Source organism: Scyliorhinus torazame, chromosome 8 (genome assembly GCF_047496885.1).
Source record: "Scyliorhinus torazame isolate Kashiwa2021f chromosome 8, sScyTor2.1, whole genome shotgun sequence".
In the NCBI taxonomy this organism is placed as follows: Eukaryota; Metazoa; Chordata; class Chondrichthyes; order Carcharhiniformes; family Scyliorhinidae; genus Scyliorhinus; species Scyliorhinus torazame.
In genome coordinates, this window is record NC_092714.1 from 192,035,610 (window position 1) to 192,061,997 (window position 26,388).

The window sequence follows — 26,388 nt, forward strand, 5'->3', positions numbered from 1 at the left end:
TGGCTTTCGGATCACATTCCGTGGAGATCCGGGAGTACTGTGTCACAACCCTTTCGGTACAGGGTGTAGGTTACGTTAATTTCAAGCTCAATGGCCTCCCTCATCTCTGCGCTGCCCTATTACTGGGTCTTGATTTTCCGTGCCACCTCCGAAGCCTTACCTTGAAGTTTGGTGGACCCCTGCCCCCCCCTCACTGTCTGTAGCCTCGCGACCTTTAAGGTCGCTTCACTCTCGCTCTTCGCTAACCTCACCCCGGACTGTAAGCCCGTCGCCACTAGGAGCAGACGATACAGTGCCTGGACAAGGCCTTTATCAGGTCAGAGGTCCAGCAACTCCTGCAGGAAGGGATCATAGAGGCCAGTACCAACCCCTGGAGGGCCCAAGTGGCCTAGCCATCTTTGCCTATGTGGTGGAAAACGGGGTCCTAGGGCCCGACCCTGACCGCATGAGCCCCCTCCTGGAACTTCCCGTCTTCCACTGTCCCAAGGCCCTGAAGAGATGCCTGGGGTTCTTCTCCTATTAGCCACAGTTTCGTTCCATAACTCGTCTTTGTATAATTGATGGCACATCAGCCCCACATGGAGATTGGACATTGCCCTACTAGCTGACAAGGCCTTCAACAAAAAGATATCACGGGCCATAGCAGAGTACACGGAGAACAACCAGAACGGGGAGCTCTCACCCTCCACATTCTGTGAAGTGCTAAGGGATGTACTAAGAGGGGAAATCATCGCTTTCAAAGTGAGACGAGATAGGGAGGAAAGGGCAGCTAGGCAGCAGCTAGTCGACTCCATACTGGAGTAGACCGTAAATACTCTGAGGCCCCAACCGTAGAGTTCCTGGTGGAGAGGAAAGAGCGACAAATGAACTTTGATCTGCTCTCCACCAGGAAAGCAGTGCACCAACTCCGCCAGGCACGTGGGACCCTATACGAACACGAGACAAAGCCAGCTGCCTGTTGGCCCACCAGCTGAGAAAGCAGGCAGCCACCAGAGAAATTGCACAAATCAGGGATACCAGAGAAACATTAGAAACAGAAACAGAAAAGATCAACAAAGGGAACTATGAGGATCTGAGGCGTGAGTTGGCCTTGATAGATTGGGGGGAGAGTTACTTAAAGGGATGACAGTGTATAGACAATGGCAAACATTCAAGGAACGCATGGAGGAACTACAGCAACTGTTCATTCCTGTCTGGCACAAAAGCAAAGTGGGTAAGAGGGCCAATCCATGGCTTACAAAGAAAATTAGAAATAGTATCCGATTCAAGGAAGAAGCATACAGATTGGCCAAGAAAAATAATAGTTCTGAAGATTGGGAGCAGTTTAGAATTCAGCAAAGAAGTTTGAAGGGATTTATTAAGAAGGGCCACTGTAGGCCCACTGCAGACAGAAACAGGGGAATGCATAATAAGGGACAAAGAAATGGCTGAGCAATCAAATACATACTTTGGTTCTGTCTTCACAAATGAGGACACAAATCAGATCCCAGAAATGTTGGAGAATGAAAGATTTAGTGAGAGGGAAGAACTGAGGGAAATCAACTTTAGTAGAGAAATGGTGCTGGGAAAACTGATGGGATTGAAGGCGGATAAATCCCCAGGTCCTGAGAATCTGCATCCCAGAGTGCTTAAGGAGGTGGCTCTGGAAATAATGGATGCATTGGTGGTCACCTTCTGGGATTCTATAGACTCTGGAACTGCCCCTGCAGATTGGAGGGTAGCTCACGTCACTCCGATATTCAAAAAGGGAGGTAGAGAGAAAGCAGGAAATTATAGACCAGTAAGCCTAACATTGGTAGTGGGGAAAAAGCTTGAATCCATTATCAAGGACTTTATAGCGGAACATTTAGAAAGCAGTGGCAGGATTAGTCAGAGTCAGCATGGATTTATGAAGGGAAAATCATGCTTGACAAATCTGTTGGAATTCTTTGAAGAGGTAACCAGTACAGTCGACAAGGGGGAGCCAGTCGATGTGCTATATTTGGACTTTCAGAAGGCGACAAAATCCCGCATAAGAGATTATTGTGCAAAATTAAAGCACATGGGATTTGGGGAAATGTATTGAGGTGGATTGAAAACTGATTGGCAGAGAGGAAACAAAGAGTAGGGATTAATGGGTCCTTTTCAAATTGGCAGGCAGTAATCAGTGGGGTACCACAGGGATCGGTGCTGGGACCCCAGCTATTCACAATATATATTAATGATTTGGATGAGGGAACAAAATGTAACATTTCAAAGTTTGCAGATGATACCAAATTAGGTGGAAGGGTGAATTGTGACGAGGATGCAGGGATCCTACAGCAAGATCTGGACAGGTTGGGCGAGTGGGCAAAACAATGGCAGATGCAGTATAATTTGGATAAGTGTGAGATTATTCATTTTGGAAACAAAAATATGAAGGCAGATTATTACATGAATGGTTGTAAACTGGGAGAGGGGAGTGTGCAGCGGGACCTGAGAATTTGTTTCCCTTCAGTCCGGATGAAATGATCAATCGAACACCAAGTCACTTCAACATACGTTTATTCACGGCCGGGGCTGTACCATCATATTTCGGGGAGGTACAGTAGCAAGCCTAAATTAATACATACAGTAGCTTATATACAATATATGACACTGTTCCTTTTCTGAGGACGGCCCCCTTAGAGGAGGCCTAAATTACGGCATTCTGTTGCTCTCAGCTAAATTATAATTATCTTTAGAATTAGGAACCATTCCCAAGGTTGTATCTTGTTATTGCAAACTGTCTAGTGCAAAAGCAGAAGCGATTCATCTCAAAAGTAACGTACACAGTTACAAAGCCTTGACATTCCAGTTTACACAAAGCTCTATTTGACATTCCATTTCCCATCAAGCTCTATTCTATCTTGAGCCAAACTCTCATTCCCCCCTTTTATCATTTCATGATAACTTCTAATCCATAGCCACTTGTCTCAGTCTCTCCCATTCTATCTGCACTTCTATCATTTTCTTACGTTCCTCTACATCTTCCATTAGCTTTTCAAGTTGCTGTATTAACTGTTGGGAAATTACTGCTGCACTGACACTTTCACACAAGCATTTCATTAGGAAGCTAAGCATGATTATTACAAGTATTACAACTACCAGGATTATTAATCCATGCACTAGGTAAGACCCCCATGATCCGGCAAACAACCAATCTAACCACCCATCTCTTGATGTTTCATGCAATTTCTTAACCTCTTTGCGGATATGATCCGCGAGGTGGGTGATGTTCTCCGAACTATCGGGGATGTAGGTGCAACATTCCGAACCGATCACGGCACATGTCCCACCTTTGGTTGCAAGGAGGTAATCGAGGGCCATTCGGTTTTGTAGGGCTACGGTTCTTATTGCCACCATTTCATTATTTATCTCAGTCAATGCTTCAGTGGTGTTGTTTGCTACCTTTTCCAGGATTTTTGCTACCTTCCGTATTTCCTTTATTGCAAGAGCTACCCCGATGGGGGGAAGCAGGATCCCAAAGTATCGCTGCGTTTTGGTTATTGCTCTCTTTTGTCGCTTCATCATTTGGTAATGGTCGCTTAAATTAGCGAGGTGGTGTATAAAGGGGACTACATACCCCAGATAACAGGATCCTGTCCAATTCTCTGGCAGCCAGGGATATGCCTTGTGGCCACAAATAAAGTACGTCCCATTGTATGAAGTGAGTTTGTCCACGTCAAACCCTTCAGCCATCAGGGAGTACTTGTCCCGTTAGCGTATCGGACGTCCAGTGTGCACCCATAAAACTGAGGAGACGTATATACGGGATAGACGTTGGATATGTTGGCCACTACAAATTTGTGCTTGCATTGACTAGCACCTACGAATATCCCTTTAACCACATTCCTTACTAAACATATTATTCCCAGTGGTCTTCCCATGTAGGTGGTGTTAGTGAGGGTAAGAAACGGAGGCTGGTGGGATCTGTTATAACTTGGTTGGTACCACATCTCAAAGGTGTTCATTGGATAGCCCCCCTCTTTCCAAGGTCTTGGGGATATGGGGAGAAACGATAAACTAGAAGCTTACCATAGATGCAATTCTTATAGTCCTAGGGGATTGACGAGTACCATTCTGGTAAATATACCATTCTACTGTTTCTGGCAGGTTAAGCGGAACAGGTCTGAGGGGGATCCCTCCCTTAGCATGGGTCGGGATATGCGTACATACCCAGCAACCAGAAACATTCATATCCTTTGCGTACACATATGACATATACAGATACGTGTTTACATGTAATTCCCTTTTTTTCCGCAGCCTTACCCTCGCTTGGTTAACGCATCCCACGGGTAAAGTCTTATTTTTGTTTCTGCAGCTATAGTCCCATTTACAGTTGACCCGATGACAGGGTAGGTTGCCCTTAGTCACTCCACTGATGAGTATGGTCCGATTGCATCGTTGTACGTAGGCCGAACATCCGTTCGCAGGGGTCGCGTTCCAAGGTCCTTCTCCTGAGCCTGGACTGGTGCATTGTAAGGTGTCTCCTCAACAGAGATGATGAGTCCGTCTTCCCTTGGGGCCACAGGTTCTTCGCTTGGCCTCTCCTCCCATTTCCAAAAGTCCCAGCAGGGATACGATAATAAGTGTGGCCTTCATCCTTGAAGTGGTGCCGGAGTTATTCCCTAGGGCTCGAAACAGAGGGTTATTTTCTATTGCATTTTCACAACCTTACAGTGGTGGATGTGGATCCAGGCATTTCTGCCTTCCACTTTTACAGCAGTGGGAGTAGTGAGTAGGACCTGGTGTGGTCCTTCCCATCAGGGTTCTAATCCTTTCCTAACCCAATTATGAATCAGAACATACTCCCCCGGATTAATAGTGACAGAACTGGACAAGGGAGGTATCTCCTCATAAGCAGCTTGTACCTGTGAATGGAGGCCTTTTAGTACTTTAGTCAAGGCTATCACATAGTTGGCCGTTTCAGTGATCATATGGTGAAACTGTACTTCCTTATGTTTCCCTTGATCCCAAGGATTCCATATAAAATTTCGGCGTGACTCAGTCGTGTCTTTCCAGCTGGGGTTGTACGTATCTGGAAGAGGGCAATAGGCAATAATTTGAGCCAAGTGGCTCCAGTCTCTGTCTGTAGTTTTGCCAGTTTTGTTTTTAATGCCTGATTAGCCCTTTCTACCATTCCCTCTGCTTGGGGTCGGTACGCGCAATGTAATTGTTTTATTCCCAGCTGAGTACAAAATTCCTTATTGATCTGTCCCACAAAATTAGGTCCATTATCAGAGCTTAATCGATATGGAATCCCAAATCTAGGAACAATTTCTCGCATCAAAACTTTTACTACCGTGGAAGCTTTGTTATCTACATTGGGGTAAGCTTCTATCCATTTACTAAATACATCAACAATAACTAATACATGTTTATAACATTGACATCTTTCCAGCTCAATGTAGTCCATTTGGAGGGTTTCAAAAGGACCCTCCGGTAGCGGGGTTTTACCCATTTCACAGGGTATTGCTTTTCCAGGATTATACTGCTGACATACTAGGCAACGACTGCTAATGTTTTGTGCTATGTCCTGCAGTCTTGGATGCCACCAAGTCTTGAGCAATACATCACCCGCAGCTCGCGCACCACAATGAGTTGCAAAATGAACACATTCGGTGACCCAGGCTGCTAATGCATCGGGCATACAAGTTTGCCCTGCCGGGGTGGCCCACAATTTGTTTACAGGATCATAACAACATCCTAATTCTTCCCATAGTCTTTTTACACAGGCAGGAGCGTCCTCCTGTAACTGAATGACGTCAGTGGTGGTCGGCATTGGTTTTTCAGAGGGAGACTGACCCTTAGAGCTTTTAGTCTGGCTCATCATTTTTGGTACCACCATGTCTTTTAAGCGAGAAGCCTCTTTTGCTTGGTGGTCCGCCTGCCGATTACCTGCGTCCACCGGGGTTTTGCCTGTCGTATGGGCAGCGCACTTTATTACGGCTATTTGTTTAGGGAGCATTAAGGCCTGTAGTGATTGTGTAACTAACTGTTTGTGGGATATCTGAGTGCCTGCCAATGTAAGAAATCCCCTGTTCTTCCATAATTGACCGAAGTCGTGTGTGACTCCAAATGCGTATCTGGAGTCTGTGTAAATGTTTATTTTCTTATTCTCTCCTAACACGCACGCTCGGATATGTGCAAATAGCTTGGCTTGTTGGGCGGAGAACGGCGTTTCAAATGATGCTGCTTCCAGAGTTTCGCCCTGCTGATTAACTATAGCGTACCCTGGCGGGATAGCCAAGTGCCACAGGGTCAAGTTTAGAGGAATAATGGGCGACGGGACGATGGCGATCTCCGTGTTCTGGGTGAGGACGGCCGTCGCACAGCCAGAAAGTACAGTACAGTAGAGCTGGAAGGGGCGATCGTACAAGGGTGCCCCAGAGCCGGTGCCTGCATCAGGGTATTCCTGAGCCTTTTGAAAGCCCCTAGAGCCTCTGGGCTTAGCTGAAAGGGTCCTGGGTGGTTAGTGAATGGAGTCAAAAGGCGGGTATCGAGAGTGATATTAGGGATCCACTGGTGACAATAGTTGACCATGCCCAGCCATCGGCGAACGTCCTTAGCAGTAGAAGGGTCTGGAAAATGGCAAATGGACTGCACACGGCTATGTGCCAGTGCTCGCGCGTCTGCAGAAAGGAGGATGCCCAAGAATGTAACTTCTGATTGGTCAATCAATACTTTTGCAGGCGAAACTACGTACCCCAGGGCTGAGAGGTGGTTCAACAATTGGGCAGTATCTTCTTTACAACTTTGTTCTGATGGACGAGCAACTAACTGGTCGTCAACGTACTGAACTAGCGTGGAGCCACCCTTTAGTTCCAGCTGCCAGAGTTGTTGCTGGAGGCAGCGGGAGAAGAGGGTAGGTGAATGAACGAAGCCCTGCGGCAGATGGGTCCATGTATATTGTTGGTTCTGATAGGTAAATGCAAAGAGGTACTGGCTAGCAGGGTGAAGGGGGAGAAAAATATGGCATTAACTGGGACCTGAGCCAAGATGTGAGCTGGATTAGGGACCAGGGCATGAAGGGGCTGCACAATGGCATTAATAGATCGGAGGTCTTGAACGAGGCGGTACTGGTCGGGTTTGCCGGGTTTAGGAACGGCTAGAATCAGAGTGTTGCAGGGTGACTGACACAAAACTAGTATGTGCTGCTGGATAAGGTGCTTAATAAGGGCTTCCAAGGATGGCAAGGCTTGGGGTTTTAAGGGGTATTGACGAATGGAGGTCAGTGTGACGTTTTTCTTTAGCAGAACTTGAATGGGTTCAATGTTGACGGTACCAGCCTGACATTGATCTTCAGCCCATATTTGAGTATCCACAGAGTTTAGGGGCCTAGCATGGTGATGACGGAGTACAGTGGCGGTGTAACGTGCGTCCAAGTAGAATTGGAGCTGTAAGCGTCCTGGCAGAATTTGGATATCCGTAGAAGTATGATCTGCGGAATCAAGGGCCATTCTCACCATGGGGCCTAGGTCTTTCGCGTGATATGGAAAGTTGACTTTCTTAGTGACATGAGGAGTCGTATACCCAGTCTGTTGCCATAAATGTTTTGGGACTATGGCGACTTCGGCTTCCCCTTCTGGTCCTGTTACAAAAGCGATTAATTGAATGTCGAAACTGGCTCCCAAAAGTGGTGCATACAAATTTTCTAGATGCTTAGCCTCGCCTGATCTGTCGTAAGCCAGTGTAACGTGCATGAGTCGTTCGTAGTCCAAATGTAACGCCCACCATTGGGGATTAGAGGTGGTATAGTATTGGGCCTGAATCGAAGGTGGTCAGACAACAATACCTTCATCTCCGCACTCTATCTGCAAGCCGAAGGCACATAACATGTCCCGAGCCATAAGGTTGCAGTTAAGCCCTGTAGTAATAATAAATTGATGTTGGACCTGTTCCCCCTGGAAAGTTACCGCGACGGGTTCGGAGATGGGGTACTGGCAAACCTGGCCTTGAAAGCCGAAAATTCTCTGTGTCTTCTCAGAGAGTGGGAGCAAGAGAGAAGATTGGACAGAGGACATAGTCGCCCCTGTGTCTACTAAAAAGGGGTGAGCGTGGCCATGAATGGTGAGGGAAAGGAGCGGCTCTTTTTCGGAGGCCGGCTCGCGGCAGACCAAGATTCGGGGTCAGTACTGAAAGGGATTATTCTGCGTAAAGTTGGTGTAACCTCTTCCTCTTCCTCCTCTGCGACCGCGCTGTCCTCCTTGATTTCCCCTAGGGTTCTGGTAACAATCCCTGCTCCAGTGTCCCTGGCGCCCGCAGGTGTAACAGGTGTTGTTAGATGGGGCGGGTGGCCCCCCTCCCCCTTGCGCGTATACCAGTTGTTGTGGAGGCTGTGGACCAGGGAACGGGGCATAATGGGTCCGTTAGGATGTGTCACGTATCCTTCACTATGAGCCGTAACCCAACCTGGTACACAAAACTGAGGTTCTATCTGATATCCCACCCGATCCGGTGGTGGCTCGTCATCCTTCTTTGTAACATATTCCGTTTTTATTTTCAATTGGGTTTTTGCGGGCTCGTAGCCTGATCCGTCTTGCCAGTAATATTTTACCACGCGAGCCATCTGAGTAGGGCTATTATCGGACCAATCCATATTGTTACTTTTGATAGCGTCCGAGACCTGAGTGGGCAAACAACTCAACAACATTGCACAATATTGGAGTGAGTTACCCCCTCCTTGATAGTTGGCATCTCCGGCTTGGTTTTTATACATTTCTTCGAATTGCTCCAAAAAATCTTCGGCCCCTTTGTCCCTTTTTGGTTTGGTCTCCATTACTTTAGTGATATCGATGGGTTCTGCAGAGTAGTGGTGAGGGCGTTATATACGGCAGTTTGCTGAGCCGCATCTTGGGCGATAATTGCCTGGAGGGCCGCTAAGGTGGGCGCATTCGTACCTGTTTGCCGGACCAAGTTGTTAAGAAACCTATTGTGTTCTTCGGGTCGTAAGACCTGACGGACTAGTGCCCAAAGGTCCCTTTTTTCAGCACTATAAACTTGAACGGTGGTGCGGAGGAAATCTACAAAAGCCGCCGGTGACTTTTTTTGGTCAGGGACCCCGGTCAAAATTGCCATTATCTCATTAGGTTTCCAAGGTTCATATATGCCGATTTGGGCCTGGTTGTTGGGCCCCGGGGGGTTGGCAAGGTTGTATGCTATATTGGGAACTTGCCGGATGGGGAACTGGCACCTCAGCTGATAATCGTCTGGGTAATCAGGGAAATCCACCTCCGGTGCCCCCACTTTTCCCGGGACTAACCCTTGATTCATCTGTTGGGATTGATTAGCACGGGTTTTAGAACGAGTGCGAGTCGCCGGACCTCCTTGCGACGGCAGAGGTGGTGGTAGTGGCAGTGGGAGCGGTGGATAAAGGGCTTGAATGTAAGGTGGAGGCGGTGGTAGTGGCGGGGGAACGGTCGGTCGTCCCCTATATTGCCAATTTTCAGGGTCATCCTCATCGTCTCCCTCGGTAAAGGCAAGTCTGGCCATTTGTCCGCACGGTCCCGATTTAGAAATGGGGGGTTTTACAGACTTAGGCCTTTTATGGTGGGCACATTCCTTCTTCAAAACCCCCGCAGTCTTAACAATTCCCCCTTCTGTTAATTCAATACCCAACTTTAAAGCGTTAGCCTGCCAACTAGCCAATAAAGATATATCTTTTAATTTTTGGCAGTACTCCCGCCATAACTCGATCAATTTCTTAGCCATGGACCTACGGTTATGTCGCCAAATAATCTGCTGTGCCTCCATAACCGTGGGCAAATCTTTTGATCCTCCCAGGGTCCATTTTCCCTTTCCCAAATTCTCATGCAATTCCCCCGACAACTGCTGCAGTTGCTTAGAATGTTCCGGATACTGTTCGCAAAGAGTCTGAAGCGCGCTTCCACTTTCAGAGGTGCTATCCAGAGTATTACCTTTATTTCCTATCCTTGGATGATCCTTGTGGTTACCTACTTAATTTGGATGGTGATCCTAAATTGCTTATTCAATCAAGAATTTAAACGGGGTTATCCTGCCCCGTTACCCAATCAGGAGGCTTAGGCAATTGTTCGAGTGTTCCGACAGGGTACGCGACGGTGAAACCCTGTTTATTGTGGAGGCTAAGGCGTCATCCGCACCTGATGGGAAGTACTATATTTTGGACAGAGTTATCGGGCTCCGCTGTAGCCAATAGTCAACCCGGAGTGTCGAACAAGTCAAGACACTGGTTGAGACAATCACTTGTTTTAAGGGCAACCTTTTATCACGAAGGTATCAAGCAACCAGAAGGATCATCATCAGCCAAGCACCTTTCTTCAGCAGAGGGCCTCTAACCCTCGCGCACGGGCCTTTAACCCTAATTCGAAGAGGACTCTAACCTCTTACGGGCCTCTAACCCTGTCTCGGGCCTCTAACCCTGACTGCAACGGGTTCACCAGACTGACCTGGATCTTGTAAGAGTCTCTTCAGAAACAGACGGTAGGACTAGGTCGCGCTCGGTACAGCGGAGGGGGAAACCAAAGTGGTAACAAGGGTATTCACGTTTGGGGGCCCGATCCCTCCTTCGCCTCCGGACACGATCAGTCAGTTACACCGACTGCTCCTGGCGAGGCTCCGTGAGATCCCAATTCTGACAACAAATGAGAATTTGTTTCCCTTCAGTCCGGATGAAATGATCAATCGAACACCAAGTTACTTCAACATACGTTTATTCACGGCCGGGGCTGCATCACCGTATTTCGGGGAGGTACAGTAGCAAGCCTAAATTAATACATACAGTAGCTTATATACAATATATGACACTGTTCCTTTTCTGAGGACGGCCCCCTTAGAGGAGGCCTAAGTTACGGCATTCTGTTGCTCTCAGCTAAATTATAATTATCTTTAGAATTAAGAACCATTCCGAAGGTTGTATCTTGTTATTGCAAACTGTCTAGTGCAAAAGCAGAAGCGATTCATCTCGAAAGTCACGTACACAGTTACAAAGCCTTGACATTCCAGTTTACACAAAGCTCTATTTGACATTCCATTTCCCATCAAGCTCTATTCTATCTTGAGCCAAACTCTCAGACCGGGGTGTCCTTGTGCACCATTCGCTGAAGATAAGCATGCAGGTGCAGCAGGCGGTAAAGAAGGCTAATGGTATGTTGGCCTTCAATACAAGAGGTTTCGAGTATAGAAGCAGGGATGTGTACAGGGCCTTGGTGAGGCCACACTTGGAGTATTTTGTGCAGTTTCGGTCTCCTTCTCTGAGGAAGGATGTTCTTGCTCTCGAGGGAGTGCAGCGAAGGCTTACCAGACTGATTCCAGGGATGGCGGGACTGTTATATGAGGAGAGATTGACTAGGTTGGGATTGTTCTCGCTGGAGTTCAGGTGAATGAGGGAAGATCTCATAGAGACGTATAAAATTCTAACAGGACTAGACAGGGTAGATGCAGAGAAGATGTTACAAATGATAGGTGTGTCCAGAACCAGGGGTCACAGCCTGAGGATTCAGGGAAAACCATTTTGGACAGAGATAAGGAGACATTTCTTCACACAAAGAGTGGTGAGCCTGTGGAATTCATTACCACAGGAAGTAGTTGATGCTAAAACTTTAAATATATTCACGAGGCGGCTGGATGTAGCACTTGGGGAGAATGGGATCAAAGGGTGTGGGGAGAAAGCAGGATATTGCTATTGAGTTGGATGATCAGCCATGATCATGATGAATGGTGGAGCAGGTTCGAAGGACCAAAAGGCCTCCTGCTGCTCCTATCTTCTATGTATCTATGTATCAATGTAAAACCTTCAAGGCCTTCTACCAAGGACTGTACACCTCAGAGCCCCCAATGGGAGAGTCTGGGATGAAATGGTTCCTTGATGGACTGGACATACTAGTCGTGGGGGAGGGCAGAAAACGGGACCTGGAAGCACCGCTAGCATTGGGAGAGATCATGGACAGCATTAGTTCCATGCAGGCGTGGAAGGCGCCGGGACCAGACGGGTTCCCGGTGGACTTCTACAAACAATTTGCGACAGCACTAGCCCCGCACCTGCGGGAGATGTTCACATTTTCGCTAGCTAGGGGAACACTGCCAACCACGCTAGCACAGGCCTCAATCTCACTGATACCTAAGAAAGATAAAGACCCAACACAATGTGGGTCATACAGACCCACCTCACTGCTGAACGCAGATGCCAAAATACTGGCGAAAATCCTAGCCAAAAGGCTAGAATACTGCATACCAGAGGTGGTCGCAGAGGACCAGACGGGCTTTGTCAAAGGTAGACGGCTTACCTCGAACATCAGGCGCCTGCTGAATGTGATAATGACCCCCTCCAGGAAGAGAGTACCAGAGGTGATCGTCGACGCAGAAACGGCCTTCGACAGAGTCAAATGGAAATACCTCAGAGAAGTACTGGAGCGGTTCGGGTTTGGAACAGGCTTCACCTCCTGGGAAAATCCCCTATACAACGCTCCCATGGCGAGCGTACGGACCAACAACACCACCTCCCGATACTTCCAGCTGCACAGGTGCACCAGACAAGGATGCCCACTGTCCATGCTGCTGTTCACTCTCGCGATCGAGCCACTAGCAATTGCGCTCAGAGCAGCAAAAAGCTGGAGGGGGATCCGAAGGGGTGGCAGAGAGCACAGAGTCTCACTCTATGCAGATGACCTGCTCCTCTACATTTCAGACCCACAAAGCAGCATGAACGGAATAATTGCGCTCCTGAAAGAGTTTGGCCCCTTCTCGGGCTACAAACTCAACATGAGCAAAAGCGAGATCTTCCCGGTACACCCACAAGTAGGTGGGGCAGCACTAACGGGACTGTCGTTTAAACATGTCCGACACAAATTCCACTACCTGGGGATCCAAATAGCCCACAACTGGAAAGGGATCCACAAATGGAACCTCACCAGTCTGACAGAGGAAGTAAAAAAGGACCTGCAAAGATGGAACACACTCCCACTCTCCATCGCGGGGAGAATCCAGACGATCAAAATGAACGTACTGCCCAGGTACCTCTTCCTGCTTAGATCCATTCCGATCTACATCCCCAAGACCTTTTTCAAAGCACTGGACAAACTAATCATGGCGTTCGTATGGGGGGGGAAGAATGCTAGGATCCCAAAGAAGGTCCTACAAAATACAATATCCAGGGGGGGGGCTAGCCCTCCCAAACCTACAATTCTACCATTGGGCGGCGACGGCCGAGCGAATAAGGGGATGGATCAAGGAGCCAGAAGCCGAGTGATTGTGCGCAGAGGAGGCCTCCTGCATGGGGACCTCGCCACGGCAGCACTCCCATCCCCACCCAAAAAACTCCAGCAGCCCGGTGGTGATAGCCACCTTCCAGTTCTGGAACCAACTACGGCAGCAATGTCGCCTGACCAAAATGTCGGACAAAGCTCCCATCTGCAACAATCATAGGTTCACTCCAGTGCTGACTGACGCCACCTTCAAAAGGTGGGGACAGGACGGAGGGACACTGACAGTCAGGGACCTATACACGGACGGCAGGATCGCAACACTGGATGAACTGACAGAGAAATTCCAGCTAGCCAGGAGGAACGAGCTAAGGTACCTGCAACTCAAAAACTTCCTACGAAAGGAGACAAGGACGTACCCACAACCGCCACGACAGACATTACTGGAAGAGTTACTGGACGCAAGCATACTAGATAAAGGAAACTGTAGCGACATGTATGACCGACTGGTAAATAGGGCTGACACCGTACTGGACGCACCAAGAAAGAAACGGGAGGACGACCTGGGGATTGAAATAGGGTGGGGACTCTGGAGCGAAGCACTGCATCAGGTCAACACCAGCTCCACGTGCACAAGGCTCAGCCTGACGCAGCAAAAAGTGGTAAATTGAGCACATTTAACAAGAACCCATATGAGTGGGTTCTTCCCGGAGGTGGAGGATAGATGTGAACGGTGTTAAGGAGGCCCGGCCAACCACACCCACATGTTCTGGTCTTGCCCCAGACTTGCGGATTACTGGACAGCCTTCTTCGAGGCAATGTCCAAAGTGGTGGGTGTCATAATATACACCAGTATATCATGGTGCAGACACACACACTGATGGACACACAGCAAGACCAATCAACACACACAACACCGCAGCCAATCACCAGTTAGAGCACACTCACTATATAGACAGAGGGCATCAGAGTTCCCGCTCATTCGGGATGCAGCTTCTCAGAAGGACAGAGCTTACAGCTTACAACACAGATCTTCACCATGTGCTGAGTGCATAGACTGGTTAGGACAGGCATTGGTCTTTAGTTTAATCTAACACCGTGTTAACCCACAGTGAAAGTATGTTCAACAGTTCCTAACTTAATAAAATAGTGTTGTACTATTTTAAGTGTTGGTGGCCTGTATGTGTTCCACGGATCCCGAGCACCCAACACAACATGATACCAGGAGTTGAGGGATGTTAGAACTTGTTGGACCTACCTGCAAGTGATCTGCCTTCCACCAGTATACAGCCGTCCTGCAAAATGGACAGCGTCCGCCCGCCGCCGCCGCTCCGCATCACCGGTAACCTAGGGGCCAACTGGAAGATATTTAAACAATGCTTCCAGCTCTACCTTGAAGCCACAGACCGGGAAGCTGCCTCAGACACCAGGAAGATCACTCTCTTCTTATCCACGGCCGGGGAACATGCCATCCACATTTTCAATTCTCTCACCTTTGCTGATGGTGAAGATACATCAAAATTTAAGACGGTCCTCCTCAAGTTTGACAGTCACTGCAACATCGAGGTGAATGAAAGTTTCGAGCACTATGTATTCCAACAGCGTTTGCAGGGTAAGGATGAACCTTTCCAGCCCTTTCTCACCCACCTCCGCATCCTTGTGCAGTCCTGTAATTACGGCCCCACCTCCGACTCATGATACGCGACCAGATCGTTTTCGGTGTTCAGTCGGACCCCCTAAGCCAGCAGCTCCTCAAGGTAAAGCAGCTCACCCTAACGACCGCCATCGAGACCTGCGTGCTACACGAACACGCCATTAGTCGGCATTCCCACATCCAAGCGGCTGAAATGGCGCGGCAAGGTCCCCACGAGACAGAACGGGTCCAAGCAATCGAGCAACTCCAGGGCCTCAGCCTGGAGGAAGGCGGCCATTTCACGCGCTTTTCGCGGATTCCCGCGCTTGTGCACACCGAACGAGGAGATGGCGACGTCGACGAACGTACTGCACAGGCTCGCACTACGTATGACCGCACCGCGCATGCATGGTGGCTCAGAGAACGTACTGACGCTACAATGTGCGGCAACTGTAGCTCCGCCCACTTAAAGCGGCAATGCCCTGCCAAATCCCGACGATGCCTGCGATGTGGCAAACGTGGCCACTATGCTGCTTTCTGCAGATCAGCTCAGCCTGCCAACTCTTGTCGCTCCAGCCAGCCTCACAGGAATATCCGGGCCATTCAACCCACAGTCACCGAGTCCGATTCGGACCTGCTACCCGATATTGACACCGAGGATCCGAAGATGCCATTTCGAGTCGGTATCGTTACAAAAAACAGGGTATCCCCGAAGCAAAGAATCCAGCCTCTATCGGTATACAGCATCGATCCAGACGATGAGTGGCGTGCCATCCTTACGGTCAACCAGTCCCAAATACGATTCTGCCTGGACACTGGTGCCTCCGCCAATCTCATTGCGCGGTCTGACCTCCAAAGCCTTCGTGTCAAACCAGCCATCCTGCCAGCAGCCTGCCAGCTATTAGATTATAATGGAAATGCCATTGCTGCCAGCAGCTCATGCCAACTTGAAGTGACGCACAGGTCATGCAAAGCCATCATTCCCTTTGAAATCGTGGGCTAATCGAAAGCCTCCCTGCTTGGCGTGCAGGCATGCAAGCTGTTTAACCTAGTTCAGAGAGTTCATTCTCTCCCTCCTGCTGATGCGTCTGCCTTTCAGGACACCGACTTCAGGGCGCAGCTCGACGCCATTATTAACCAGAACCATGACGTCTTCGAGGGCATGGGCACGCTCCCGTACACCTACAAGATTTTATTAAAACCGAATGCCACGCCTGTGGTGCATGCACCTCGCAGGGTCCCAGAACCCCTTAAGGACCACCTCAAGCAGCAGCTGCAGGACCTCCAGAACCAAGGAGTGATTTCCAAAGTCACGGAACCGACCGATTGGGTCAGTTCCAAGGTATGTGTAAAAAAGCCTTCCGGCGAATTGAGAATTTGCATTGTTCCCAAGGATCTAAATCGCAATATTATGAGAGACCACTATCCAATTGCAAAGCGCGAAGAGCTCACATGTGAGATGGCTCGCGCCAAGCTCTTTACCAAACTCAACGCCTCAAAAGCAAATCCAGCTCGATAAATCCAGCAGGAAACTCTGCACATTTAACACCCCGTTTGGCAGATATTGTTACAACAGGATGCCATTTGGGATCATATCTGCATCAGAAGTGTTCCATAGGATTATGGAACAAATGATGGAAGGCATTGAAGGTGTTCGCGTCTATGTCGATGACATAATCATTTGGTCCACCACCCCACAGGAGCATGTTAGTCGCCTCCAGCGCGTATTCTGGCGTATACATGAGCATGGCCTCTGCCTCAACAGGGCCAAATGCTCTTTTGGTCAGACGGAACTCAATTTCCTCGGGGACCACATCTCCCAATTGGGTGTGCAGCTGGATGCGGACAAGGTAGCTGCCATCACAGCTATGAAAACACCAGAGGACAAGAAGGCGGTCCTCTGATTTCTGGACATGGTCAATTTTTTAGGGAAATTCATCCCTAACCTCGCCTCTCATACCACGGCTCTCAAGAACCTGATCAGGAAGACGACAGAATTACAATGGCTCCCTGCCCACGAACGCGAATGGTGAGAACTCAAGACAAAACTGACCACAGCCCCGGTCTTAGCTTTCTTTGATCTAGCAAAGGAGACCAAAATTTCGACCGATGCCACTCAATCCGGCATTGGTGCAGTGCTCCTTCAACGTGATGAGGCCTCATCATGGGTCCCCGTTGCATATGCGTCACATGCGATGACCCCCACGGAGCAGCGTTACGCGCAGATAGAAAAGGAGTGCCTGGGCCTTCTGACCGGTGTGGTTAAGTTTCACGATTATGTCTACGGACTTCCTCAATTCACCGTCGAGACCGACCATTGCCCGCTGGTCAATCTAATACAGAAAGACTTGAACAACATGACGCCTCGCCTCCAGCGTATTCTTCTCAAGCTCCGGCGATACGACTTCCAGCTGGTATACACCCCAGGCAAAGACCTCATCATTGCTGACGCTCTCTCTAGGGCAGTCAACACTCCATGTGACCCAGCGGGATTTGTCTGCCAGGTTGACGCCCATGTGGCATTCACAGCCTCCAATCTACCTGCCTCAGATGAACGCCTCGTCCAAATTCGCCGCGAGACGGCGGCTGACCCCTTGCTACAGCGTGTCATGCGCCACCTAACGGACGGGTGGCTCAAGGGCCAATACCCTCAATTCTATAATGTCAGAGATGATCTGGCGGTAGTAGACGGGGTTCCTCTCAAACTGGACCGCATTGTCATCCCGCATAGCGTGCACCAGCTTGTCCTGGAACAACTACCTTGGCATGGAAAAGTGCCGCCGACGGGTGCAAGAGCATTGTACTGGCCCGGCATTAATGAGGACATAGCCAACACAGTGCTCAACTGCCCCACTTGTCAGCGCTTCCAGCCGGCCCAACCACGTGAGACCCTGCAGCCCCATGAGTTGGTCACGTCACCATGGACCAAGGTGGGCATCGACCTGTTCCACGCGCTGGTTAGAGACTATTTCCTGATCGTGGACTACATTTCGAATTACCCGGAGGTGATACGGTTGCACGACCTCACCTCGTCTGCAGTCATTCGTGCATGGAAAGAAACATTTGCTCGACACGGCATCCCGCTCACAGTGATGTCGGACAATGGCCCCTGCTTCGTCAGCCAAGAAAGGTCCAACTTTGCCAGGCGGTACAATTTTGCCCATGTGACGTCCAGTCCCCTGTACCCCCAATCCAACAGCAAAGCGGAGAAGGGAGTGCATACCGTCAAACGGCTCCTATGCAAGGCTGCCGTTGCTGGGTCCGATTTCTACCTTGCCTTGCTGGCCTAACGCTCCGCCCCACTGTCCACTGGTCAGTCGCCAGCTCAGTTATCATGGGTCGCACCCTGAGGACGACGGTGCCGTCCATTCATGTCCCAGACCTCGACCACGTTCCGGTCCTTCGCCGGATGCAGCTGTCTCGTGCACAGCACAAGGCGGCTCATGACTCCCGTGCAGCTGATCTCCCTGCTCTGGCTCCAGATGACAACGTCTGCATCCATCTTCCGGATGGGGGCTGGTCTCCAACTGCTGTTGTCCTTCAGCAGGTTCGTCTACCGGATGGCTCTATTCTGCGCCGCAATCGACGCGCCCTTCGTCTCTCTCCACGCTCGCCACGTGATCCTCCAGTGTCACCTCGCCCTCCTGCTGACCCTGCCACGGACTATGCAGAGCTCCCTGTCACTCTGCCTCCCCCTGACTTTGACACAGTCCAGCCCGCTCCTGAACCGGTGGCTCTCGACCCACCCTTGAGGCGGACAACCAGAATCCGTCACCCACCTCAGAGACTAAATTTATGAACTTTTTGAACTTATGGACTCTGAATTGTTTTGTTGCGTTGTTTGATCGTTTCCCTGGTTTGTATATAGTGTTGATCTCGTTACTCTTGTTGCATACTGCTTCTCTGCACCAGGTACCTTCCCATGTAAATAGCTTAGTTCTCATGTACGTAGTCCTGTAAATATGTCTTTGCACCCCACACGGAGTTAGGAACATTCTCACCACACATTATTTATTGCCACGCACATACATTTCTTTATAAAAGGGGGATGTCATAATATACACCAGTATATCATGGTGCAGACACACACACTGATGGACACACAGCAAGACCAATCAACACACACAACACCGCAGCTAATCACCAGTAAGAGCACACTCACTATATAGACAGAGGGCATCAGAGTTCCCGCTCATTCGGGATGCAGCCTCTCAGAAGGACAGAGCTTACAGCTTACAGCACAGATCTTCACCATGTGCTGAGTACATAGACTGGTTCGGACAGGCATAGGTCTTTAGTTTAATCTAACACCGTGTTAACCCACAGTGAAAGTATGTTCAACAGTTTCTACCTTAATAAAATAGTGTTGTACTATTTTAAGTGTTGGTGGCCTGTATGTATTCCACGGATCCAGAACACCCAGCACAACAGTGGGGATGAGGGTGGAGCCATGTCCGAAAGTGGCGGTCTTCGCGATATCAGACCAGCCAGATCTACGCCTGGGAGGAGGGCGGTCGCCCTTGCCTTTGCCTCCCTGCTTGCCCACCGTTGAATCCTGTTCAGCTGGCGGTCAGCAGCACCACCCAAAGCTGCAGACTGGCTGTCCAACCTCTCGGAACCTCTCCAAATGGAGAAAATCAAATTCGCCATCCGAGTGTCAGACGACGGCTTCCACCGAACGTGGGAACCATTCACCCAATTGTTCCGGGACCTGTTTGTGGCCAACGAACAAGCAGTAGAATACCGGGTAGACAAGAATCAGGGGAAAGTAGCCAAAGCATGAGAGGGAGAGATAGACTGGGAGAGTGGGGGGGGGGGGGGGGGGGGGGGGGCTTTGCGGGGGGGGGGGGGGGGTGGACACAGCTAAACCTAAGAGGAAAGAAAGGCGAACCACAGGAGAGGTGGAGGGGGCTGAAGCAGGGGAAGGGGGGGAGGCAGGGAAATGATAGCCGGAAGGAGGGCACGGGAAACAATATCAAACTTGGCATCTACAGGAACAGAGAACAAGGAGAATACAGGCGAAAGACGGGAGGAACGGCTGAAGCAGAGGTGAGCGCGAGACGGCAATGGCAGCGAAATCCGTCCGGGTGAAGCAAGTGACAACACCAACTCCAGACCCATTCGAGTATTGCCCTCTTAATTGTTTCTCCAGCACCCAAATGTACATCTACCTCCCCGGTCTTCCCCCCCCCACTCTCTCCCCCCCTCTCCCCCCCCCCGCCCCAAAGCCCCCCCCCCCCCCCCCCCCCCGTAAATAATTTTGCCAATTGTATTGTGCAGAGTTGCTGTTGTCGAGCTGGTGCATCATACCTTCCCAGTTACTTTATTTTATTTATACATATATATATATGTCTTATTCTGTGTACATAACGGTAAATATACTTTGTTCAATTTGTCCAGTGAGTTGAAAAAGGCCTTGGGGATATAGATTGGGATAGATCTAAGCAGGAAGAGGGCAGGACCTTCATTTTGATCGTCTGCACTCCCCGTGAGGAAAGGTGGGAGTGTGTTCCATCTTTGCAGGTCCTTTTTGACTTCCTCTGTCAGACTGGTGAGGTTCCATTTGTGGATCCCCGTCCAATCATGAGCAATTTGGATCCCCAGGTAACGGAATTTGTGTCGGACTTGTTTAAACGGCAGTCTAACTGCCGCTGCCCCTCCCCCTTGTGGGTTCACTGGGAAGATCTCGGGTTTGTAGCCCGAGAAGGCACCAAACTCTTTCAGGAGCATGATGATTCCTTCCATGCTGCTTTGTGTGTCCGAGATGTAGAGGAGCAGGTCATCTGCACAGAGCGAGACTTTGTGCTCTCTGCCTCCCCTTTGAATCCCCCTCCAGTTTTTTGCTGTTATGAGAGCGATCGCTAGTGGTTTGATCGCTAGGGCAGTGGGGGCAGCAGCCATCCCTGCCTGGTGCCCCTGTGCAGCTGGAGTTGGTGCTGTTTGTCCGTACGCTCACCATGGGAGCGTTGTATAGGAGCTTCACCCAGGAGGTGAACCCTGATCTGAGCCCGAGCTGCTTCAGTATCACCATGAGGTACTGCCACTCAACTCTGTGGAACGCCTTTTTTGCATCTCGGGAGACGATCACCTCTGGTGTTCTCTCACCAGATGGGGTCATTATCACGTTCGGCAGGCGCCTGATGTTCGATGTTAGCTGTCTACCTTTGACAAAGCCCGTCTGGTCCTCTGCGACCAGCTCTGGAACGCAGTCCTCCAGCCTTTTGGCCAGTATTTTGGCGTCTACATTTAGCAGTGATCACCCATTGTACTTGACGGTACAAAGACCAATCTTGACCTTTTGTGTGAGGTCATTGAACTTTTTATGACACTGCATCCAGGTTCATTTGACTTGGCTCCTGGCATGGACCACCTCAGTTATCTGCTCCCACTGCCTTTGTGAAGTATGTCTGAAGGACGTCTCATCTCCATCTCCTGCACCAAGGCCTCCTGTGTAGCGCAGCATCGGGAAACCTTTGTGCCCGCTTCTCTCCCATATCGTGCCAATCTCATCATCCCAGGTCAGAATTAGCTGCAGGGTAAATCACTGCTCCAGCCAGAATGCTCTTCGATTTTATGCAGTGCAGGCTGGATTTAACTTATGCTAGCCTCTCACCATTTTTTCCCCCCTGTTCAGTCATGCAGCCACTCAACAGTGCACTCAGCACTGGCCCACTCTACAATCACTGAAATTAGCAAGCAGCACAAATTTTACATGCTGCCTGGATCGGAAAAACAAGCAGGGCAATCCTGCTGTGTGAATCCCAGGCCTGGCTTCAGGCTGTGTACAATGATACGGTCAGTGAATTCTGCCAGAGATTGGAATCAGGACTTGACTAGATATTGAATCAAAGAGAAGTGCGACTCCTTGGAGGCTGTAGTCTCACTCCACTTTGTGAACATTTGCATTCGCTTTCACACCATAATTTTAGTGCAGATTGTACTGGAGTTTCACCCATAAATATAATCCCTGAGCTGGCTCAGTTTCAATCTCTTTTGCGCCTCTGCAATTTTACAAAGCGAAAGCATAAAAGATGCCTGAAATTTTTCAGGAAACGGGCTTCCTGTAAGCAATGTGAAATGTGTGTGAATGCGGTCAGATAAGAATAGCGATATGGAAAATGGCCATTTGTCTTGCTGCACATAATTACATGTGATATATTAACTACTGAACGCTTTGTGACACATTTGCTTCCACACCGTAAGAACTGATTTCCTGAAATCATCCCAAATGGATTTTAAAACATGTCTCAGTGCAATGTGCTGAATTATATCGCTCATTGGGAGATTATCGCATTGACCATTGTTGAAAGGAAAATGTTATTATAAATTGGCTGCATCCATTAAGAAGATTAACATCTAGATTTGGCTTTTAATTTCTTTGTCTGGAATCCCAGCCATTGAAAAAGTATGCTCCAGACATTCCAGTAAACATTGCTCAGGCCATTTAGAAATAGGTTGCGAAACTGTCAGCCATCCAGGCTGGAATTTCCACTTTGGGAAACTCTGACATTGGAAGGCACACAATGAACATAATGTTCGGAAATTATTCCAGTTACTTCTTAAGGCTTGACTGGGTTTTAAAAGTAGAAGCAGATTTGTTTTGGTGTGGAATATATAGCCCCTGAAAGGGTAATGGAAGCAGTTCTAATCGTAACTAAGTTCACGGATGACACCAAGGTTGGTGGAGTGGCAGATAGTGTTGAGGACTGTCAGAGGATACAGCAGGACATAGATAGATTGGACATTTGGGCAGAGAAATAGAAAATGGAATTTAATCCAGACAAACGTGAGGTAATGCATTTTGGTAAGTCTAACATAGAGGGGAAATAAATAGTAAATGGCAAAACTCTTAGGAATATAGAAAGTCAGAGTTGCCAGGGGAGATTATGGAAGCAGATGCATTAACAGCATTCTAAAGGCATCTTTGCAAATACATGGATAGGATGGGTATAGAGGGATAAGGCACTAGGAAGAGCGGAGGGTTTTGGTCAAGGGTGGTATTGTGACCGGTACAGGCTTGGAGGGCCAAAGGGCCTGTTCCTGTGTTGTATTGTTCTTTGTTCTTTGTAACATTAAAAGAGAAATTGGGTTGATATTTGCTGAAGGGAAAAAAATGTGAAGGGCAATGGGGAAAGAGCAGGGGATTGGAACTATTTGGGTTGGGTTGGGTCAGGCGAGAAGCTTTCAAACCTGAGCCTAATCCATCTTGAACTCATCCACCACTGTTTTTAACATTAGAGGGTTTGGATGCAGTTGATCAAACAGTCTACCTCATGTTGGCCAGGTTTCCCAGACCTTGGGAAACCCAGCTGGTGAAAGGAGGTGACAAAAGGCTGGACCCACAAGTGAAAAACCTTTACAGAACTTCTTGTTGATTGGTTTGAGCAGCAATGTTTCCCCAGACACAATAAGCTACCTTGTTAACTTACCCACCTTTCACATCCCTGTCCCCACTCCACCACCTGGAATCACCAAGTTCTTCCAATACCCCCATGATCACTCACCACCATGCCAACATCACTCCCCAACGTTGCGTCCTTATCTACCTGCTACAGTCTTGTATCACAGGATCCCCTGCCAGACAGGGAGTGATTAAGCTTGTCAATCAGGTTGGTTGGTGGACAGGAACCTGTACTTCTGGGTTTCCTGTGCAGAACACCCATTCCCTGCTCTGAGCCATTGAATAGCTCTTTGAAAGAACTGGAACAGGAATGATGGGCAGAATGATCTCCTTCTGTGCTGTCAGATTCTGTGAGAACCCAAGATTGTCTCATCCTTTTATTCCTGCAGATGATCAGTAATTTATTTTCTAATGCTGGGATCCGTTTCTTCCAACAGCGAGCCCAGTTCAAATGGAGTGCAGGTCAAAGACAGTGTTATAATTTATTTGTTCATCTTTTCATTCAAAAGGACTGAGACAGGAATATCCCAATTCTTAAAAGCATTTCACTCTGAGGAAATAAGTCATACGGGCTAGAAAGGTCCTGCATTCAACCCAAGTCTGTGCTGAGTTAGCTCATTGCAGTCATAGTACCAGTGGCTGTGTTACAATTATCTGCAGAACCTGTGAGCTATAGAGCAGGAAAGACTGAGACAAGGGGCGAAATTCTCCTACCCGCCCCGCCACATTTCTGCGCCGACCGGCTGGCGGGTGTCTCCGTAACACCGGCTGGTCAATGAGGTTTCCCATTGTGGGGCAGCCCCACGCCGTCGGGAAACCCCCCGGTGCCGGCAGAACGGAGACTCCCGCCGGCGGAGAATGACGCCCCAGATATTGAATCCAGGACCACTTTGGAAAACTTGCTTAAATCGACATAGGACTGGGGTCAGCTGAGAGGCCTCCAGTGGTTACTGACACTCACTATTTAGCTCACTCATGCAGATGGTCGATATTTGTGGGCTTGTATTGCAAAATGAGTTGCAATTGTCTTCAGGAGAGGAGGCAAAAGAGTTAAATATTCTTCCTGCTCCATTGATAAGGCAACTTTGGAAACAGCACTGGAAGGGCAGTGAAAGGGAAAGATTGAGTACTAAATATTCCTGGATGCTGTTCAGAAAAGATAGAATCATAGAATCAACAGCACAGAAGAAGGCCATTCGGCCCATTGAGTCTGCTCCGGCCTTGGAAAGAGCACCCTACCGAAGCCCACACCCCCACCCTATCCCAGTAACCCAACCCAACCGGACACTAAGGGCAATTTAGCATGGTTAGTCCACCTAACCTGCACATTTTTGGACTGTGGGAGGAAACCGGACCACCCAGAGGAAACCCACCCAGACACAGGGAAAAATTGCAAACTCCACACAGACAGTGACCCAAGCCAGGAATCGAACCTGGGACCCTGAAGCTGTGAGGCAACGGTGCTAACCACTATGCTACCGTGCTAGCGAGGGAAGGAAAGAAAGGATAGGTGGTATTATAGATTGAGGAAAAAATTACAGCAGTGGAGTAAGAATAAGTCCTCGAGGTCCAGGACAGAGTTTATTCTATAATTCAAATTCTTGAATAAACAAGAATTTATTCTTGTTAAATAAGAAACAAGAGAGCAAATCGTCACCTCCTTTCAACATAAACCATAGTTGTATTATTACAATGATACAATACCTTGAGCTTATTTACTCTACAAGACACAAGGTATCAATCACAAGGAATTGAGTAAACACATTATGGGTTAATTTATAGAGTCCAGCCCTTGTCACTTCCTTTTTACCTATAGGCCACAGTTGTCATATTATTATAATGATATAGTACCTTGAGCTTATTTACTCGACAAGACACAAGTTACCAATCACAAGGGATTGGGTAAACACATTGTGGGTTAATTTATTTAAACTAGCCACATGGAAAAAGTTATTCACCGGTATAAAGGTTGAAGACACCCAGGGACTGGATTCTCCGCACCTCGTGCCGAAATCGCGGCCGGCGGCGGGTTGGAGAATCCATTTCCCCGCATGGAATCGGGAATGGCGCCGATTCCCCAATTCTCCAGATCCCGAACAGCGGCGTACTCTCCGGGTATGCCACGCCACATATCCCCTACCTGCGGCCATTGCTGGAGTCCCGCCCCACCATTCTCCGCCCCCAACCAGCTGAAGTTCCGACGACGTGGATCTAACATGGTGCTGCCGTTGGGATACTGGCGTGACGGCTGTGGACTCAGCCCGCGGCCGCCCTGGTTGGGGCATGGCCGATTGGAGGGGATGAGTGGGCCTTATACGGGACCCAGCAATTTTTGGGCGGGCGGTCTGGGTCAGGTGCACGGCCGATCGGGGGCACTATGTTTAAGGTCCAGCTCCGCAGTCTGAGTCCGCCATGGAGCACGGCGCAGACGCTGGAGGCCACCGCCGTGCACATGCTTTGCCTTTGACCTCGAATTGAGGGGGCCTGTATCTGCAGAAAAATCTGCTAGTTTCACGCTGGTTCACTGCTAGCCCCCTGCAGGGCTAGGAATATGTGGTCCTTTCACGCCAGGTTTTCTGGCATGAAAGCCCACAGTTTTTATGACGGCGTGGGGACACAGTCCCAAAAACAGATAATCCAGCCCCAGAGCTGTGTGTGTGTGTGTGTGTGCTCTGCTCAAAGCAAAAGTGAAAGTAAGATTGGGTCACATGACACAGTTCCCTTTTATTGATGTCATGTTGATAAGACCATAAGACCATAAGACATAGGAGTGGACGTAAGGCCATTCGGCCCATCGAGTCCACTCCACCATTCAATCATGGCTGATTTCAACTCCATTTACCCGCTCTCTCTCCATATCCCTTAATTCCTTGAGAAATCAAGAATTTATCAACTTCTGTCTTAAAGACACTCAACGTCCCGGCCTCCACCGCCCTCTGTGGCAATGAATTCCACATACCCACCACTCTCTGGCTGAAGAAATTTCTCCTCATCTCTGTTCTAAAGTAACTCCCTTTTATTCTAAGGCTGTGCCCCCGGGTCCTAGTCTCCCCTGCCAATGGAAACAACTTCCCTACATCCACCCTATCTAAGCCATTCATTATCTTGTAAGTTTCTATTAGATCTCCCCTCAACCTCCTAAACTCCAATGAATATAATCCCAGGATCCTCAGACG